General features: G+C 36.6%; 1 protein-coding gene across 1 annotated transcript in view; it reads left to right on the forward strand.

The window, feature by feature from the left end:
* CNTNAP4 (contactin associated protein family member 4) overlaps positions 1-22,246 on the forward strand; it is a 242,322-nt gene that overhangs the window by 101,325 nt on the left and 118,751 nt on the right. The window lies entirely within an intron of this gene.

Consider the following 22,246-nt stretch of genomic DNA (forward strand, 5'->3'; position numbering starts at 1 on the left):
ATGCCACTGAACAAATGTGTGAAACGTTGTCATGAGTGATGCATCCTTCACATCTTCCTGCCATGGAAAGTGCCTAAATTGAAATCCCCCTTCATGTCTTCTCCCCTAATCAATACAAAGAGGTTGTTGGCCCCATTTACTTAGGGCCACAGTTACTCACCTTTTCCCAAAGTGATGGCTGGATAACATGATGAATAAATTTCTGCTAATTAATAGAGCAACTAGGCAAATCAGTGTAACCAGAGCTCCCAAGCATTCTTATTTTTTTAAAAGACAGTCGTATGTTGAAACGGTTTACTTCTGATGACAACACGTAAGTCTCCTGGAGGAATGATCTCAATAACAATAAATGAAAGACGATTGGAAAGCACTAAGGTCTGGCTTTATGGAGATCATGACCTACTGAAATTGCTAAAATCAGATTCTTAGAGGACATCAAAGGACTTGCTATTATTAATTTTTTTCACCTCACTATTCATTTTTCAGGCTGAAGATTATTAAAATAGAGGGTGGTAAATTATTTAAAGAGAAATGATATTTTGAAAGTATCTTCAGTAAAAATAAACGTATGAGGAGAACCTTCTGGCAGTTCTGTCTTGGTCACACAAACTGGTAACAGGCACCAGAAACACTGTGGCCTCCTGAAAAGATTTTTAGTTTTTTTATTAACCCAAACATTAGTTAAAATAAAGTAATCTTGATCATAAATAAGGAAAGATCTCAACGTCAACTAAAAATAAGATATATTTATAAATGACCATGATGTGGAATTCACTTCGAGTTCTGCTTCCTTAAACTTTGATTACTAGCTTCTTAGGCATTTATACATCTAAAAGAACAGGAGGGATGATTATACATCCCTGGAAACTCATGTGGTTGCTAGCCATTTCATTCAACAAATAATAGCAAACATACTGAGCTTAATAATAGCTGCCATTGCTGACTCCAGCCAAAGACCACTGGAAAGAGGCCTGTCAAACAAGGTTGGCTTATCTCCTGTTACAACAAGAGAGAAGGTGCACCATATTTGCCTATCTGAGTGTTTATTGGGGGGAGCAGAGAGCCAAAGCTGTGATTGGTAAAGAAGGAAGAATTAGTCACTCATGCTAGCCAAAGAGGTGGATGTTGGGTCACTTTTGTGCTTCAGACATTGTTTGAGTTTGGGGTTGCATTCAGACAGGATTATAGAGCGCTGTTATGTTCATCACACTCCATTACAGTCACAGACTGACCCTGTGGGATGTTGGTGTCTTGTGAAGTTATGTTGAATAGTGACACACTAGTCCAGCTCCCAGCGGATAGCACTCAGGGCTGCTTTTGCCATTCTCAGTGTGTTTCATGTCGTGCATACTGTGTATAATTTAATACCACCAGACCCACACACAAGTCCCTTGTGACTCTTCAGAATTACACTATGGGGATAGGAGGCATCTTTTCCCCCAATTTACATATAAAAGATTTGAAACTCCTGGAAATCCAGTCACTTGCCCATGGGCACACAATGAAGAACTGAAGCTATTTATTATATTTTTTTAAAAAAGATGTTATTTATTTATTTATTTGAGAGAGACTGTGAGAGAGGGAGAGAGAGAGAACACAAGCAGTGGGGAAGGGTAGACAGAGAAATAGGCTCTCCTCTGAGCAAGGAGCCTGCTGAGGGGCTCCATCCCAGGACCCTAAGATCATAACCTGAGCCCAAGGCAGATGCTTAACCGACTGAGCCACCCAGGCACCCTGAAGGTATTTATTATAAAAACATAATTGGTTCAGTAAGTAAACACACAAGGAATGGTGAGAAGTTTCAAAGGACACAAAGACACATGTGGTTGAGGGGAAGCTGAAAGCCTTGTGGCACTGGGGCACTTTGCTTGTAGTTTAGTGAAAGAAACTCAAATAGAGTTTTCCTGGGTGGGTGGTATCTAGGAGTCCTCCAAGTCCACTGTGGGCATGGGCACTGAGGAGGAAGAATGAGAGCATAGGGGCAGCACCGCAGCAGTGGTAGCCAGTGTTTAGAGAGGGAGGGAGGGAGAGAGTGAAAGCCAGCAGCAGTCAGGAGCGAAGGATGGGTGGGCAAGGCTTGGGGTAGGATCAGAACAATGGGCTGGTGAATATAAAATATATTTATATTTTTAAATATAATCTAAAAAGGCACAACTTTTTAGAGAGTGCTGAATTCATCACTGCATGTTCTTGACTGAGGACCAAAGGTTATTCCCAGCTGGGCGTTGTGGATGCAATAAGAAAAAACATCTACTGAGATTTTAGTATTAAATGTCCATTTATATATTCAACAAGTACTTATTGAGTGCTATGCCTTAGGCACCAAGATGCATTCAGGGGGATCAATCATGGACACTTTCCTTTTTTTAGAAGATATCACAACTGGACGTTCAATCAGTATTTTATAATCCAGCTTCTATTTTAGTGAACATGTGAATGGAGACCCCAGGGCCTACAGGAAAAGGAACAACAGACCCTTCATCAGCTTGAGGGAAGGTCCGGAGGATGCAAGGCAGCTCTCAGGCAGAGAGTCCGTGGATGATGCTGGGGGGGAGACAATAAGCAGACCAATAAGCAGACCATGGGGACTAGAAAAGTTGTCACAGGCAACAGTCGGAAGAATGCTAGTGATACCTGGGCTACTAATGTCAGCAGGACTGTGGGGAAGGAGGTAAAGGCAGAAAGGATTACATATTTGTGGAAATGGAACCAGCAGAGGCAGCGGCTACTGGCCTCCTTCCCAAGGAGAGCAGGGATGGGCATGTGATAGAGGAGAAAGAAGCTTTGCATACAGCGCATGTCAGATATAGAGTGTGCAGGTCTATTTTCATTATTATGCGTTTCTAGGAATAGTATATATAGCAGTGCTACATTCCTAAGAGTGTCAGCAAATAGCCAAAAATAATCAGGCCTGAGCCATAAAATACCAGTGTTATAGTCAATTCATACATTCTGGCATTTCATGAATTAAATCTCATGGTTGTAATCACAGCATCGTAAATAATAAATGAATAAATAAGGGAAAATACGTGTGTGTGATTTATATGTGTGTGTGTGTGTGTGTGTATACACACGTGTATCTGTGTATGTGTGTACATATACAGAGAGGGAGGGAGGGATTTTATGCTGGAGGACACCTTATATTCATGTGTACAGAGGTCCTCAAACTTTACTTAGCCTGCATCAGAATCATCTAGAGAGTTTGCTCCCTGCCACATAATACTGCATGCTGGGTACCCACCCTGCCTTAATTCTCCTTCCCCCAGCCATGGGGGATTGCTTTCAACCATCAGCCACCTTGCTGCCAAGAGCATTGGGCACATGTCCCTTAAGAACCTATGAGGGAATTACTCTGGGATATATAACTAGAGACAGAATCGCTAGGTGGTAGGGTATTCACATACCAGTGATTGATCAATGATTGATTAGTGATTGCACTACATAATGCGAAGATGCTCTCAAGAATAGCAACACGTGGTATTATGAGTTTTCTGACTTTTGTGAGCTTTTCGAGCAGAGTGGTATCTCATTTTCCTCTCTCTCTCTCTCTCTCTCTTAAATAACAATATTGAGCATCTGTTCATAAATTTGGTTTTTCTACCTTAACTTGCTACCTGCATGGTCTTGGATGTCACTTCACTTTTCTAACTTCTCTCTTCTGTAAAATGAGGAAACAAGTAAAGGTGTCTCTCATAGGAAGATCACAAAATCAGGGAATGCATGGAAAGGAATTTGTACTAGGTCTGCAAAGTAGTAAGTTCTCCAAAGAAGTTACCTACATTTGTTGTTGTTCTTGAATTAAAAAAAAAAAAAACAACAATTTATCAAAAGGCAAATTTAGCAAGTTTTTAGGCAATTGGGTTATTAGAAAATTACCAGTAATTGGAATTCAGTTAGAGGATATTCTCCTGAGGTCACTGGAACCCACAATGAGAGAAAATCAAAAGAAACTGCATAGTTGATAATGTCCAGGGAGGAACAAGGGAATTTTGGTAAAGGAAAGGTAAAAAAGGATAATATATTTTGTTGTTCCTTTTTTGGTTTACATTTCTATGTGTAAGTATTCTAGTCACACTATAACTTGCCACATAGAGGAAGTTTAAAAAAAATCCATGAGTTTATCACTTAATAAAACCACTGTTACAACTTTGATGTATCATCTTTATTCTTATTATGCTTTACTCTGAATTAACTTATAAGTATGCTGATCACACAATCATGTATCATACTTAAGTAATGAAGAGAGCATACTAATTTTTCAATAGTCTGCAAAAATCACCATTTTAATTGCTTCATAATATTCCATCAAGTGCATGTGCCAGGGTAATTATATTTTAGTGCTCAGGACTTAAAAGTAATTCAGTGCCCTCAAAAATGTATAGTATAAATTAAAAATTATTTTAATCAAATGGATTTAAATGTGGTAACATATCTTAGTGTAAGTCAATGTGCTTAAAAATACCTTATATTTGTACAGCCCCATAGAGAGTAAACACTTCTAGTAATACTGTCTTCAAGCAGCGCTGTAATCTGGGCAATCTGGGTTTTATTACTCTGTTAGAGATGAAAGAACCAACCAAGGCTATGTATTTAAGAATGTGCCTTAGATCTGACCTTTGGAAGACCCCCTACAGGATTCCATTCCCCAGTGCACTTTCTTAATACAACATCATTCTACTTCTTAATCGAAACAGCTCAAAGTAAAGTTAACCAAGAGACCGAATTAGAATATGTAGTGCACGTGAGTGTTTGGAAAGCTTGAGTAATCATTCTCAAGTCTCTCAATACATGGTATAAGTCTCTGTCAAGATTTTTGTGAGCATCAAACAAATAAGTGAAATCACTTAGCATGGTGAACAGATACACTAAAAATTTAAGATTTAATACAAGAATTGCAGAGTATGTTATATAAACACTCATGTTTTGAGTCCTTCAATGACAGTGGTGTTATGGCAAAAAGTATGTGATAAATGTATAACAAAAGCATGTATTTCAAATAAGGAAATAATTTAACTTCTTGAATTCTGAATAGAAAATGACAAAAATTAGTAGATTGATCGAATGCAGTTGTTAATGAGCTTCTCAACAACAGAATTGAGGTTTTTCAGTATCTCCCTCTGTGAGCACTTAGCCTCACTAGTGAAGGTAACATTAGGTTACATTATTCTAGAGACTACCATAAGCCACAGAAGGCTTCCCTGTGGTCATTTAGGCCTGACCAGTATAATGGCTGAGCAAAATAAAATGGAAAATTGCAACTTTTATTTTTTTTAAATTTTTAAAATTTATTTATTCATGAGAGACAGACAGAGAGAGGCAGAGACATAGGCAGAGGGAGAAGCAGACTCCCTGTGGGGAGCCCATTGCAGGACTCCATCCCAGGAACCCGGGATCATGACGTGAGCCTAAGGCAGACACTCAACCACTGAGCCACCTAAGTGCTCTGGAGAATTACAACTTTTAGTATCATCAATTTCTAAATAAAAAATTTTGGAAACAAACATAGAGCATGTAAATGGATCCTAGATGACACCTTTTTACATGGCTAAAGAATGTAATATACAGAAACTGAGAATTTTATTGAACATAATCTCTTATTTTAAGATTTTGTTTATTTAAGAGAAAAAGAAGAAATGGAGAGAGGGAGAGGGAGAAGGAGAAGCAGACTCTCCTGTTAAGCAGGGAGCCTGATGCAGGACTCAATCCCAGGACTCTGGGATCATGACCCAAGCCAAAAGCAGACACTTAACCAAGTGAGCCACCCAGGCTCCCCAAACATAATCAATCCTGATTACTAAATAAAACATTTTTTTTTGTGGTGCATTGAGATCTTTTAAGTTGACTAGATACATTAAAATAAATGAGTTTCTTGTGTGTCAGGAAACTTACTAGGTTTCTTATATACACTAGTTCATTTCATCTTTACAATTGCTGCCCACATTTACTCCATACACACAAGTAAACAGAATAGCAAAGTAAACACCTTTGTATGCGATCCCCAGCCGACAACCTGTGGCCTATCCTGTCCCATCCATCTCCCCCATGTGTTGTCTCCTGTAATGTTGTTTTGAAACAAATAACTAATACTCTAATCTTTCATCCTTAACTATTTCAGTATGAATTTTGGAAAAGTAAAAACTTTTCTTAAAATAGAACCTAAAAATATTTGACAATAATTCATTTACATCATTGAATACCTACCTAGTTGGTTTTCAGATTTCTGACAGTTAATTGAAAAATGTGTTTCATTTTGTCAGTATACAAATAAAGACTATAACTTTTCAAAGACCTCAACTTAGTAAGAAATAAAGTCTTGTATTAAGGACTGTTGATACCTGACCCTGTTCTCTGCACATGTAACTCTACGGAGTATTGCCTCATTTACTATCTGTTACTAAATTGAGATGTGAGTCCCTGAGGAATTGCTGAAGGTATACGTGTTCAGAGCAGATACTTATTCCTATTCTTAGAGCTGTAATTTTCGTACCTGAGAGAACAAAGCCAGAATAGGTCACAGTGTCTGTCTTTCCTTTAATCATAAATGTTACATATGTGGCCAAAGAATTTGTGCCTGTTCTAGGAGAATTCAAAGGAAAATTTGAATATATAGAATAATAAACTCTACACTACATGTTGCATTAAGATAAACATTATTTATGTGTAAAATAATAAGCCCCAATTCTGTGTCATTCGAATTCTAGAAGAGGTTGATCTCAGACTCATTTGTTATAGTTTTTTAATCTACGGAGGCCGGGGCGTTTTATTGGTTTCTTAAGGAAATAATTATAGTTATCCTATAGTATAATTATAAATAATGTATTTTCTTAAAATTCAAATAAGCAGAATTTGAATACCATATACACTATATCTAATGAACTGAGTTCAAGGATACATACAAACATCTCTAAAAGTTATGTTTGTTTTAATTTATTACATACTGTTGAAATATTTTTTAAATGCTGATCAACTTATTTCAGTTGTATTGAAACAAAATACACGGAACCTTTTACTGCTGCACGGTACTACAATTACACTATCTGAAGTATATGATTTCCGGGATCCCTGGGTGGCGCAGCGGTTTAGCGCCTGCATTTGGCCCAGGGCGCGATCCTGGAGACCCGGGATCGAGTCCCACATCGGGCTCCCGGTGCATGGAGCCTGCTTCTCCCTCTGCCTGTGTCTCTGCCTCTCTCTCTCTCTCTCGCTCTCTGATGACTATCATAAATAAATTAATTAAAAAAAATTGAAGTATATGATTTCCAAAATTTATATTCAAATGCAAACTGGTTAAAAAAGAAAATTTTGCATTCAAGAAACTAAAACTATTTTTGTTTATGTCGCTTTTCTGGGAAGTATTTGATATTTTTTGTCTTAAACTTAAAAATATTGTCACCCACAGCCCAATAAGTATTTGCCTTTATTTCCTAAATGGGATTGTCACTCTGATTAGAGGACATTCAGAGGAATTGCTGTTTCCCTTTTGAGTGTTTAGACTCAGGTATTAAACCCAAATAATGCCATGTGGTCAGACTAATCAGCTGTGAGTGACAGTGGGCTACATATGAGGATATGCTCACCACACCACAGCAACCACAAATGCACCTTATCATTTATTATGAGCAGGGCAGATGTATTTTACTTAATTTGTAGTTCACACTTTGGAAGTAATTATTTCTGTCCCCAATTTATAGATGAAGAAACTGAGTCTTAGAATATATTTCCTTCAAGTCTCTGTGGCTAATGATTGTAGGTCCCTAACCAGATGGAATTGTGTGCCCTTTTCCAGGGCAAACTAAGGTCTCCAGGTGAAAGATTTGGAAAGATGTCCTTAATTTCTCTTATGGGGAGGGAGGGAGGGAGGGAGGGAGGCATTATTAATCTTTCAGTTGTTGTTGGAATAATGATTATTGGGATTTGAGAAGAGTTGTCTACAGAGCTAAAAGCAGTTGTTTGAACATGAAATGAATGAGTTTATGTTGTCTGTGTTGAGTAAAGGAAATACTTTCCAAATCTCAGACATCCTAGCATTAAAAATGGAGCACATGCATTAAGGCATTTAACTTCTCTGTGTTCTTCGTTCCCTTTATCTACATCAAGGCACCCATGGGTATGGGAGCCGTTTACTGGTTTGGTTTGTTATATCTGGCAGTGTTTCAAAAGGCAATGCAGGTAGGCAGGTATTATTATTGATTGAAATAAAAACATTTTTGTGACAGCCTCTCTAACCCAGTGTCTGCTGCATGCATTTATTCACCCTCTGCTCCCAGAGGGCAGAGGAGCATGGCTCTTTGGTGAAGAATAGGTTAAGAAAGTCTGCATGTTTTTTGCTCCCTGGTTACGTTATTACTAAATAAAGTAGGCTCTTCTTTGACTGTGTGTGTAATGAAACTTTAATTGTGTGACCAAATTATACAGACTCTGAAGGTCAAACAACCCAAAATAATACCACATTGTCTTTTAGTCTACATGTTCTAAAAATATTTGGTAAAATTGAAAGTCGGCACCAACTTTAAAAAGAATACTTCAGAGGCCATTAATCTTTGTATCTAAGACTGAGTGTTGCAGTTAGACATAGTTCAGGCTGCAGAGCTCCTGAGTGACAAGCTTCTATAAAAGTGTAGGTTTTGATCTAAGTGAAGATATGGTGTTCACCAGTGAATAATTGTATCTAATATTTAATGTACATCCCAATGTGCATTACGGTATACATTAGTGTATATACTATATACATTAGTACTATAATGTACTTAACGTATGTTAAATAATGAATGGCTTCAAAGGCCAACATGAGAACCTAAGGCTTTAAGGAACCATAAGGGTTGATTGGACTCTCTCCAAGCTTTTAAACAGTTCAGTTTTTCAAATCAAATGGATATTTTGTTTTATTCTGCTGGAAAGATTGGTGTATTTTTTGTCTCTTTCTAAACACTTTTTTAAAAGATTTTACTTATTTATTCGTGAGAGACACATGGAGAAAGGCAGAGACATAGGCAGAGGGAGAAGAGGCTCCCTGTGGGGAACCTGATGCAGGACTCTGTCCCAGGACCCTGGGATCACGACTTGAGCCAAAGGCAGACACTCAACCACTAAGCCGCCCAGGTGCCCCTCTAAAAACTTTTTTAAAAATATTTTTTAATTTATTTATTTGAGAGAGAGGTGGGGGGAAAGAGTGAAAGAATGAGCAGGAGAGGGGGGCAGAGACAGAGAGAGAAGCAGACTCCCCACTGAGCAGGGAGCCCAATGTGGGACTTGATCTCAGGACCCTGAGATCATGACCTGAGCCAAAGGCAGACGTTTAAGCAACTGAGCCACTCAGACACCCTTTAAATCTCTTTCTAAAACATGTATTCAAGTTTGTACTTGCAAAAATGATTAGCAGTCATTTAATAAATAAATGGCATTTTGAAGCATTCTGAAGACTAATCAATATATTAGAAAGACTATAGAAAAACATTAATAGAATGTAGAGATGAGGAATAATTTACTTCGAATTTTATAATATCTCTAATAGAGAACTCAGTAGTTTTCTTTCATCAGTGAACAATAGTTATTTTAATGGGAATGGTCATAAGAATGTCATTATTCTTTGTAATATTAATGGTAAAAGGAAAGATGTTAATGGAGCTCTTTATAGTATAATGCATGAAAAATTATACGATATCTAAAATCTGAAGCTGAAAGGTACTTCTCATGGTGTTCTTAATGATCTATAGAAAAGCACAAAAGTGAAAAATACAATTTTAATGACATATTCTTCAGAATCTTCCCTTTTTGCTTTTGGATAAATACATGCAAATTGAAATCTTGATTGTCTTCACTAAACTATTTTTTAAAACATTAAGGACTTATTTCTTTTGCAAAGTTAGCATAATTATTTTCATTTAACTTTTCTTTTTTTCCTATAGGCTCCATGTCCAGTGTGGAGCCTATCACGGAGCTTGAACTCATGACCCAGAGATCAAGACCAGAGCTAGGATCAAGAGTCAGATGCCTAACTGACTGAGCTACCCAGGCACCGCTCATTTAACTTTTTATATTGAGGTACAACACACATCCAAAAAGATAAAAGGTATATATACACACACACACAGCTCACTGAATTATCAAAAAGTGAACACACCTATGTAAACATTACCTAGGCCAAGAATATTACAGTATCTCCAACAGCTCCTTTCATCCCTTCCTGATCACTACTACTTCCCTCTTCTCCCAAAGTTATCACTATCATGACTGTGATGCCTGTTTTGAATTATATATAAAAGAAATCATGTGATATATACTTTTTTTTTTTTTTACATGTGGCTACCTGGGTCAATATTCTGCTTGAGAAACATATCCATGTTGTTTGTATAGGTATTATTGATTTGTTTTCATTGCTTTACAACATCTCATTATATGAACATATCTGAATGTGTTTATCTGTTCTACAAATTGACATGTGAATTGGATTTGGAGGCTATTCTGAATAATATTTCAGGAGCATTCATATGCACTTGGTACACAATGCCTGGTTTCCTGATGGGACACTCTTGTGAGGGAAATTGTTGGCTCATAAAATAAGTGTGTGTTTAACTTTAGTGGAATATGTGAAAGACTTGTAATAGAAATTGTGTTCATTTACATTCTCAACCACAGTATGAAAATGCCATTTCTTCCACATTCTTGACAACACTTGGTATTGTCAGTTTTCTTTTAATTTTAGCTTTTTATTGTTTCCCTCAATTTAAGGTATTCTGGTTGGTGTGCAGAACTCTCACATTGTGGTTTGAATTTACAATGTCCCGTGACTAATGAGGCTGGACACCATTGCATAGGTCTGCTAGTCATTTAGATATTTCTTTGTCCTTTTTTTCTTATTGCTTTGTAGTTCTCTATAAATTCTGGACACTACTCTACTGAAAAATAGGTTCTTCCATTTTGTGGCTTCTCTTTTCACTATTTTAACACCTTTAAGTCAACAGAAGTTCTTAAGTTTAATATACGTCTGATTTGTCAGCCCTTTCTCTTAATGTGTCAACTTTTCCTTTTGTGTCATGTGTCTTTGCCCTCCCCAGGTTGTGAAGATAAGCAGCTATGCTGTCTTCTAGCACATCTGCTAGCTTTATTTACATTTAGCTTTACAATCTTACTGGAATGCATTTCTGCACATGATTTAAGGGAGTGACCAACCTTCCTTTTTTTTTTTTTTCCCTTTCTTTTCCTTTATTTTCTTCTCTTTCCCCCCAGTGTGGATATTCCACTGACCCAGCACCACACATTTAAAAGAGCTGGTTTATTGTCTTTTTTTTGTTGTTTGTTTAAACAATTTGCATTGCAAACATTGCCAGAAATCCATTCCCCATTTGAGTCTGTTTCGGGATTCTCTGTTCTGTTCCATTGGTCTGTTTTAGTAATCTTCTGCCAATATGACATCCTACTATTTTCATAATATTCTGAGAGTTGATATCCAATCAAGAAAATCCTCCAACTTGGTTTTTCTTCAAGAGTATCTTGGTGATTCCATCCCTTTATATTTTTACTAACAGTGTATGAGAGATCTTGTTGCTTCACATCCTCACCAGTATTTGGTGTTGTCAGTGTTGTCCATTTTGGCCATTCTAATAGGTGTGTAAATTGAATTCATATCTATATATAGACTTTCATTAAGTAGATTTGCTCAACACATGCTATAAAGAAATTTCTACAGACACAATCTTGCAACCTGTGAATTACAGCCACTTTATATGTTTCTTTCCAATCTATGTTACCTGTTAAATATTTTTCTTACCCTAATTAGAATATTCACTTCATGTTGAAAGGGTCAATAAAGAACATACTTTGATTGCCAAACTCAAAGCAGATTTCAGCATCTCTTCTAACATATGACAGTTTGCTCTAAGATTTTTGTAGGTATCCTTTACAGATTTAGAAATTCTCTTTTTGACTAAAAGTTTTAATCACATTTAGGTGTTGAATTTAATCAAATGCTCTTTCTATATCTCTTTAGAAGATCATATTTTCTTCCATTTGATTAATTACTTTGAAAGATTTTTAAATATTAAGCAGTCCTTATGTTCCTGGAAAAAACTTGATGAAGCTATTATGATCTATGAAACCTTTTATTTCTATGTTCTATAATAATTTTGCAACTATTTTTTAAAGGTAGTTGGATCTTATTTATGAATGAGATTGGCTTTTATTTTCCTTCTTGAAAGTTCATTGTCAGATTTTGATATCAGGGTTAGGCTAGCCTCACAGAACAAATTAGGAAGCATTCTGTTTTTCTACTTTTTGAAGGTGTTTGTATAAGATCGGTGTTATTTTGTCCTTAAATGTTTAGAAAAATTCACAAGGAAGGGACATCAGAGTCTGGTATTTTCCAGATGTGAACATTTTTTAATTACAGATTTAATTTTGCCAACAGAGAGGCAACTGAGATTTTCCTATTTTTCATCTGTTTTGGCAAGTTGCTATTTGTTTAGAATTTGCTCACTTATTTTCGAAACCAATTCAAAGTAACCTCTTATGATCTAATTTGTATGGGATCATAGTAGGATGCTCTTTTGAATTCCTGGTATCGGTTATTTCTGTGTCTTCTTTTCTTTGATCAGTTTAGCGAGGGTTGCATTAATTTCTTTTTTTTTATTTTATTTTTTTATTATTTTTTTTAAATTTATTTATGATAGTCACACAGAGCGAGAGAGAGGCAGAGACATAGGCAGAGGGAGAAGCAGGCTCCATGCACCGGGAGCCCGACGTGGGATTCGATCCCAGGTCTCCAGGATCGCCCTGGGCCAAAGGCAGGCGCCAAACCACTGTGCCACCCAGGGATCCCAAGGGTTGCATTAATTTCAATGTCCTTTCAAAGCCTTTTTTTTTTTAATCATTTACTTTGTTTCTAGTTTAATCCTATTGTGGTTTGAGAGCATACATTGTACAGTTTACAATTTCTTTTAAACTTGTGAGCATATGTTTTAGGGCCTATAATGTAGTCCGTCTTCGTAAATGTTTCATATGATTTTGAGAGGACTGTTTTAGCTGTGTTGTATGGAATATTCTGAAATGTCAATTTGATCTAGTTGACTAATACTGATATACAGGTCTTCTATAGTCTTACTGTTTTTCTGTCTTTTTGATGTATCAACTACTCCAACTATAATAATGGATTTGTCTATTTCTTCCTGCAGTTCTGTCAGTATTTGCCTCATGTATTTTGACCCTTTGTTGTTCTGTGCTACACACAGAGGAATGTTATACCATGTTGGAAAATTGATTGCTTTGTCATTATGCAATGTGCCTGTTTATCTCTGATAAATCTTTCTTGTTGCACAGGCTGCTTTGTTTGAAATTAATATGACCACTCCAGCTTTTTTTAGATCTGTGTTAGTGTTAGGCTAAAATACAAAATGAAAACCGAACTTGAAAATTCCCTGAGCAGACAAAACCATTTAAGCCCCATAAGCAAAATTAAATCTAGCATATTTCATGAACATAAGTGAAACTTAAGTCCTCTTTCTAAAAATGGTAGAAGATAACCACTTTTAATCAATCTCCTGCCATCTGGAAACCCCCTTTGTAATAATGAATCATTGTCAAGATTAAATAGCTTCCTCATTTTCACTTTATAAGCCATCCTGTAATGTCCCATCTCTAAGCTTCAGAGCAGTTTTGGTTTGAACGCTCCCAATTCTTAAACTGTTCCTATATGCACATTACACTTTTGCTAATTACTATTTTATTCATATGGTGGTTTTAATTTTACTATTCTTGGATTTTTGACATTAGCATGATTTATCTCTCTCTGTCCTTCTAATAATGTATTTTAATCTTTATATTCAAAGGGGATTTCTTGTAGATAACATATAGTTTCTCATCATTCTTTATACTCTGACAATCTGTCTTTTAATGTATTCACACCATTCACTTTTTAAATGATTATTGATATATTTGGATTAATATCTGCCATGTTCGTAACTGTTTTGCCTTTTTCTCTTGCTTCCCCTTTTTAATGTGTTCTCTGAATTTGAGCATTTTGTATTGCTCAGTTTTATCTCTTTCCATATTGATATACTTTTTTTCCATATTGATATATTTTAAAAAATTTTAGTGACTGATCTTACCTATCAAAGTCCATCTTCATTTTTTTTGTCTATTTTTTTTTATTGGAGTTCAATTGGCCAACATATAGTGTAACACCCAGTGCTCATCCCGTCAAGTGCCCCTCTCAGTGCCTGTCACCCAGTCACCCCATCCCCCTGCCCACCTCCTCTTCCCCTACCCCTTGTTCATTTCCCAGAGTTAGGAGTCTCTCATGTTTTGTCACCCTCTCTGATTTTTCCCACTCATTTTCTCTCCTTTCCCCTATAATCCCTTTCACTATTTTTAATATTCCCCATGTGAGTGAAACCATGTAATGTTTGTCCTTCTCCGATCGATTTACTTCACTTAGCATAATACCCTCCAGTTCTATCCACATTGAAGCAAATTTGAAGTATTTGTCGTTTCTAATGGATGAGTAATATTCCATTGTATATATGACTATGTTATGACTCAGTATAGAGTTTATTTTGATTTCTAACCTGCTTGTTACTCTTTGAAATTCCTGGGTCTACTTTGGTGTCTGCTATTAATTTTGGAGAGTTGTTGACCGTTAGTCAAATATTTCTTCACTCTATTCTTTCTTTATCTTCTGGTATTCCACTTATGCATATGTTACAACTTTTGCAGTTATCCCCAGTTCTTGGATATTCTCTTCTGCTTTTTTCTTTTTGCATTATAGTTTAGGAAGCTTGCATTTTCTTATCTTCAAGTTCACTGATTCTTTCCTTGATTGTGTTGAATTTATCTATGTGCCCATCAAAGACATTCTCCATTTCTGACACAGTGTTTTTGATTTCTGATATATCCCTTAAGTTCTTTCTCAGAGGTTCATCTTTCTGTTTTTCTTGCATTCTGTCCACTTGTCCCATTAGAACCCTTAGCATATTAATCACAGTTGTTTTAAATTTCTAGTCTGATTGTTCCAAAATCTGAGATATATGTAAAGACTGATTCTGATGATTGTTTTGCCTCTGCAGAATGTGTTTTTTTCTCGCCTTTTGGCATTCCTTTCAATTTCTTCTGAAATCTGAATGTGTTGTATCTAATAATGGAAGCTGAAATGAGTATATTTTTTTGTGTGAGGATTTTTATTTATCTGGCAAGGAATTAGACTGTATTTAATGTTGGCTTTAGGTACTGTAGATGTTAGAGGCTTCAGATTCATCTAGTACTCTTGTTTTTGCCTCTTCTCTTGACTTTGGGGTCCTCTTCAGAGGTAGTCTGTGTTTGAAGTTCTTTCAGCTGTTATGCAGTGTTTTTATACTGGAGTTCTATTGGTATGTTGATATGATATGAGGATATTCTATAATTCTATAATATTCTAGCTAAATGTCAGTGTTTTTAGTAGGCCTCTGTCTTGGGACTGTGACCTTCACCAGAGTTTCTCTAGAGGTATAGTTTGTTTCCCTCCTTCCCTTTACTTCTTTTCCTGGCTACTGACTCCTAATGCCTGTTTATTCTCATAGGTGGAACAGGGAGACTAAGGAAACTAGGATGGGAGAATGTTCTTTCCTAATGTTCTTTCCTAATCCTTGGGATGAGGCTCTGGCAAAGTCTTTTTTCCTGGACAGTAAGCCTTTGTTGTACAGAACACTCTGGACATATTTGCAATGATTATCTTCTTTCCTTGCCAGAGCTAAGAGGGAATCTTTTTCTGATCTTCACAGAGAGCATGGAAAGGTTCCTTGAAATCAAGTTCACAGAAATATGGGAGCCCTCTAAGACTGTGGTCCTCAAGAATTTCTCTCTGTCTTGCCAGCCCACACTCAGCCTTGGTCAGTTTATCAATACTACTGCCTTCTGGGCCTTCTGGAATAACTCAGAATAATCTTCCTCCTTTAAGATCAGCTGACTGAGGATGCCTGGGTGGCTCAGTGGTTGAGCCTCTGCCTTTGGCTCTCCAATATTACTGCATAAGCAACCCCATCAGTTTATGGCACCAGTGACTTCCATTCTAGGTAAACAGATCTTGGCTCTGACTCTTTGGATGGTCTTGTTTCTCCAGATTTCAGGGTAGTTTATTCAGCATAGGCTGCTGTCACAAAATACTGTAGTCTGGATTGCTTAAACAGTAGACATTTATTTTTCACAGTTGTGGAATTTGGAAAGTCCACGATAAGTTGCTGGCTGATTCAGTTCCTGGTGAGAGCCCACTTCCTGGCTTGCAAATATCAGCCTTCTTACTCTGTCCTCACCTGGCTCTGGTCTTTCTTCTCATCATTATGATATTAATCCCATCAAGGGGGCTCCACCCTCATGACTTCAACTAAATCTAGTTACTTCCCAAAGGACCCACTTTCAAATATCATCATGTTGAGATTAGAGCCTCAGCATAAATTTTGGAGGGATGCAGTCCAGTCCATAGTGCATGTAAACTCAGTGTTCTGATAGGTCTAAGATAGGTCATCGATTTTAGGTCTGTTCAGCTTTGTTGTTTAAGAGAACAATAATGATGTCCAAGCTCTTTAAATACAGGGCTGATAAAAAAAAAATACAGGGCTGATGCTTTTCCTATTTGCTAATATATGTGTCTGTGCGTCCAAGACTCTAAATTTAACTTTTTTTTTTTAAGATTTATTTATTTATTTGAGAGAGAGAGCATGAACAGGAGGGGTAGAGGGAGAGGGAGAGGGAATCTCAAGCAGACTCCATGCTGAGCATGGAGCCTGACACAGGACTCAATCTCATGACATCTCTCATAATGACCTGAGCTGAGACCAAAAGTCTAACCCTTAACTAACTTTACCATCTTCCGCATCCCATGTCTCTGAATTTCCCTTTAGAAACAGATTTCATCACTGCTTTATTACTTTCCATTTGTGTAGGACATCATGTATGAAAAATGAACAATTTTTGACTTAGAAGGATTACCTGTCTACAGAGTGTGACTACATTTGTTTCTGCAGGTAGAAATGAGCACTAGACTGAATATTATTGAGAAAACAGGAAGTTGGATTTTAGTCCATGTAGGGAGTTGTTTATCTCTGACTTACCCTGTATCCTAAGCTGGAGACCCTCAGATTTCTGATATAGAACGTGTGGAAGCTTAGAACTAAAGTTTTGTCTTTAACCCTCTGAAATTGTAAAAAGATCTGCTCAGATGCTTCTGAAGATTCTCTTCAGAAAGATTTACTTCAGAGAAAGTAAAGGGTCTCATAGGTACGGTCCACTTCCTTAAGTTTTCTTTTTCTCCCAGATCTTGGATATTCTATGTTTTATTGTCTTTTAGCACTTCATTCCTTGTTTTTCATTGTGTACAGCTTTTCTAGCAGGATTGTTCAGAATTTCCTGACTAGGAAATTGGTAGTGGTAGGACCACTACCATAATATGATTATTTTTTTAATCTAGAAGTTATTTTTTATCTCAATAAAACCTTAGTCTTCCAGAAAACTGGACATATATTATCCTAATATAAATTTAAATGTAATGACCTGTCCACGTATCTTCCATAAAACAATTTATTGCTGTCTCTGAACAATAGTTACGAACTATAGCCAAGGTTGTATCTTTCATGTGCTTTTTCACTCTTGCCATTTGATCTTGCCATCTTGAGAATTGAAACCTTTCTATGCTAAAAGGGCTAAAACAGTGTACTTTACAACTTGGTGTCTCCACAGATTCTAATAAAATGGCCAAGACAGGAGACCTTACTGATATCTTGCCAGTAATTTGGTATCCCTTCAAACAAGTATTTTAAAGATAGTGAATATTTTCAGAGAGGGGTGGTAGAAACTGATTTTATTTGAATAAAATTCTATATTTTTGTTTTGAAATTCAAGATTTATCATATATACAGAACAAAACTGTGTAATATGCTTTCTGTACTCTCATTGCTATTTCTTTATTACAAAAAATGAATGACATTCACTGTTACTTAAGAGAGAATCTGCATTTATACATATAGTTACAATAGTCTTGTTCAACGTATGTTTAAAAGTTATTCTTATTTGGATTTATGTTAGCAAGTTCCTCACTTTTCAGGAGTTCATATTTTTTTCTTCACTTTTCTTTTGCATTTGTGGGTTTTTAAGACAAGACAACCTCTTGGGAGGTACACTGACACACTTGGTAAATATTTATAACCAACATCATAAAACAAAGGGCTGACTTCCATTAGACAGAATGATGTTATGTGCATTTAGTGTCTGCATGTTAGCTGATTGTGTCCAAATGAGTTATATTTGGAAATAGGTCATATGTAAGTCACATGAATTCTCATAACAGAGAGGTCAGGGGATTTGCATGTTTGCCTGCTTGTCATGTTGAATTTATATTAGTATTGCTGTTCATTTTGATGGGAGCAAAACCAATTTTGATGTAATTACATAGCCTGCTGTATAGCTACATGTAAGTGGTCCCATGTTTCTGATTTATTACAGAAGTGTTTTGGATCCCCTTATGAACTGCCATATGGGCATTTTCCTTTATGCATCTTGACTTTTATAGATGAGTTGCTCAATTAATATTTATAAAATATATTAATGCTATTACATCTCTTCATAAACTTTAGAATCATTATAGAAATACTTAAAACCTTGTGAAAAACTTTAATTCATTGACTCCATAAATTATCCTGGTTAGAATACATTTCTAAATCATCTATGAATAATACCTCATTGAGTTTGAAAATCATCAAGCCTCAAAGAAAAGAAAAATTAAGGCCTTTTGATTTTTGTCACATAAGACACATCACCTTACTTCCTCTTGTAGATATTTCATACATTTGATAAAATACAGGTATATTCTTTTACATTTTCCATCTATTAGGAGTTTATCATTTTATGCAAGAGTTCTATTGATTATCGAACATTTTTCTTTTATTTTTATTCTACTTCAATAAGTTTGAGAAAATGTTAAGCTTTTAGAGCAACCCTTTTGTCTATAGAAGTTAACTGGTAGAGCTATGTTCAGCAATCATCTAAGTTGCATTACTCTCAATGTGTTCAAGATTTTAAATGTAAATTATAAGAAAAATCAGAGGGAGCCTCTAATAAAATATCAAGCTTCCTCTCGGGTGAGTTGTTTGCTTTCATATTCTGTTAGAGTGAGGCCTGTTGATAGTCTAGCTAAATTATGTGCTCTGGAGTCAGAAAAGCCTGGGATTAAATCTTTACTCTGCTACTTCTTAGCTGTGTGGCTTTAGGCACACAACCTCTATAATTTTCATTATCCTCAGCTTTAAAGTAGGTATCAAAATGACTACTTCACAGGGTTCATGGAAATATTACAGCTACGTAATATATTTCTTCTGTACTGATGCCAAGACACAGAGTTGCACACTGAAGATCTTTAGATTGATAACACAGAACTCATTTGCTACTTGTTTCTCTTTTTGGAAGTTAGCCCCAATGAACCCCTCTCCTAAAATCTTTTCCTTCTCTGAAAAGTTTTGCAGTAATGCAAGAAGGGGTAAAGAGCATGGTTTACTAACAAGCTAGAAAAATTTTCAAAGCCAGCTGAAGACCAAAAGTACAGATTGGCTTGGCATCATGCATTAGAAATGCAGGTTCCAGGGTCCCACTCACAGTTTTAGTGCATGAGATGCAGGGTCTAGAAATTGCATTTTTAAACAGCTCCTCAAGTGATTGTGACAGACACCAAAGTTCTGAATCTATAATAAAAGGGGAGACAAATATCCACATAGTAAAATTATGTTTTTAAAAGAACAATTGAAATCCATATGTTCTTTTCTTAAAAATTTATTTCATTGTTTTAAAGATGTGTTTATTTATTTAGAGAGAAAGTGAACAGGGGATGCGGGGAGAGGGACAAAGGGAGAGGGAGAAAGAAAATCTCAAGCAGACTCTCCACTAAGGGTGGAGCCTGGTATATGGATGGATCCCACAACCCTGAGATCAGGACCTGAGCTGAAATCAAGAGTTGGACACTTAAGTGATTGAGCCACCCAGGCACCTCTAAATACTTTTATTAATTGTGATGGTATGAATAAAATCTTCATAGCCAATTGAGGAATACCTCTTAGGCAAAGGAAATACATTTGAAACCTGATAGTATACCTAGAACTTTTCATTTATAAGGTAATGTAACATTAACCCCGTGCCTCATTTACTAGCATTCTGAAATACAGAATTTCACAGCAAAATCTTTGTTGTTATCTCATGTATTGAAAATATTTCAACATGGGGAGCAAGATAAGACAAATATTATTGTTTAGTTAGATAATAATTAATAGTAATGTACATATTCCCCCGATGACATTAATACTAGAAAGCTATTGAAGGTATCCAGAGCATTACAAAATGATGCTCTGCCTACTTTGTCACTTCCCATGTCTACATTTTACTTCATTTTACTAATTATTATAAAATCAATACATGTTTATTTTTAAAAATCCAAGTATGACTGGAATGTGCTAAAAATCCCTACCCCCCACCTCACAAGTTCCCTTGTCCTTTGTAAGAAAAAACTGCTTAAAATTTTGAATGTGCGAAGATATTTTTATTACACTTATAAGCTAAGCACCTTATATTTCTTCTTTATGTTCTTGAATTTTAAATAACTCATAAATCGATCAGGTAAAATGTGAAAGATTGCCATTTGTAGACCTCCTCATTGCACTTAAGTGTCTGTTGCCACTACCACTTTGCATCTTTTCTCCTAATCCTTTAAGATGTTGAGATCATCATAGTGGCATCTATCTAAATCTGTGAATGTACATTAATGTTGGGAAAATGTGAGATCTTTTGGACGGTTATCTAATTCATCATCCAGCTGTTCACTGAAAGAAATCACAATTAGCCTGCCAGTGGCACCCAGAAAAATAGAGTCAAAATGTAAGAGGGTCTGATTAGGATTGAATGCTGATGGCCTCAACCCTGGATGAACATTCCCCTGCTTTGGAGGGCTGATGAACACTCATGTACATGCACGTGCACCCCAGTGCCCAGAGTATAAAATTTTGACTAGTGGGAAGAATGGAGCTTTCTAGAAGGGTCTGGTTACCAGAGTTAAAATATCTGTGGGCTTAAACAGTATTTTCCTATTTATGTTGTAGGAAACAGTAGCTAGGAATTTGGGCCTAATAGTTTAAACCATACTGGATAACTATCTGTCATGGGAGATGTAGTACACGTTCGTACATTCACATTCAACATGCTGAGAGAGGTTCTGTAATTGAGAAACCTTTTGAACTTTGTTTTGTTTTGAAGTTCAATCTTTCCCAAAGGTACATGTCTGACAAATATTTTATTGTGAACCACTATGAGCCGAGCCATGTCCCAGGTACTATGGATGGAGGCCCCCAGAGGTCCTTGCTTTGATGGAGCCGGTCTTCTAGTGGGATAAGATAAACCAATAAACAATAATCAAAGGAAAGAGGACCTCATTACTTTGTGCTATCCAAATTATGAGTAATATGATGAAAATAAAATGGGAAGATAAGACGCAGGGGGTATGCCAGGTACACTGACTAGAAAGAGTCTGACTTAGGTGGTAATATCCTGAGCAAGGCCTGAAATGGCAAGAGGAGCTGCCTGTGCAGAGAACCTTCAGAGCAGTATGGACAGCTGATGCAAAAGCCCTATGCAGGGCAGAGCTTGGTTGTTCCAGGCTGGACAATGTAATGAAAGCGTAATGGAGGGTGTTGTCAAAGACTATACATTTGATAAGGAGCTTGGATTTTGATCTAAGTGGTAAATGAAACAATGGCAGTAGGGGAGAGGTGGCCCGGTTTAATTTACCTTTAAAATTTTTCCTGACTGCTCAGGGGGTAGAGATTAGGGCTGTGAATTGGGATGGTCATAGAGAACAGGAGATCAAAAAAGTAAGGAGGAGGTCCCTGAGGTAGTTTGGGTGAGAGATGCCTTGTGGAACTGGGTGGTCATTGGTGAGATGAAGACACATGCCCAGACTTTGGGTATAGTTTGGAGGGTCTCTCAGAACTGCCTGTGGTGCTTGAGCTTGAGAATTGGGTATATGGAGTAATGGTGGGTGGTGGCAGGAACTAGAGAATTGGTTGATAAGGGGAGTCAAATAAAATTAATTTGACTCTTTTAAAAAAATATGTTTGGTAAATGCTGGTAAAGAGGTATTTGTGAACTAGAAAGAAAAACAGGTAAATAAGTAGACTCCCTGTGTAGGGATATTACAAGTGTGTTTGCCTTTGCCTTGTGCAGCCTACATGAGGTTGACCTTATACGCTAGTCC

Source organism: Canis aureus, chromosome 3 (genome assembly GCF_053574225.1).
Source record: "Canis aureus isolate CA01 chromosome 3, VMU_Caureus_v.1.0, whole genome shotgun sequence".
Taxonomy (NCBI): Eukaryota; Metazoa; Chordata; class Mammalia; order Carnivora; family Canidae; genus Canis; species Canis aureus.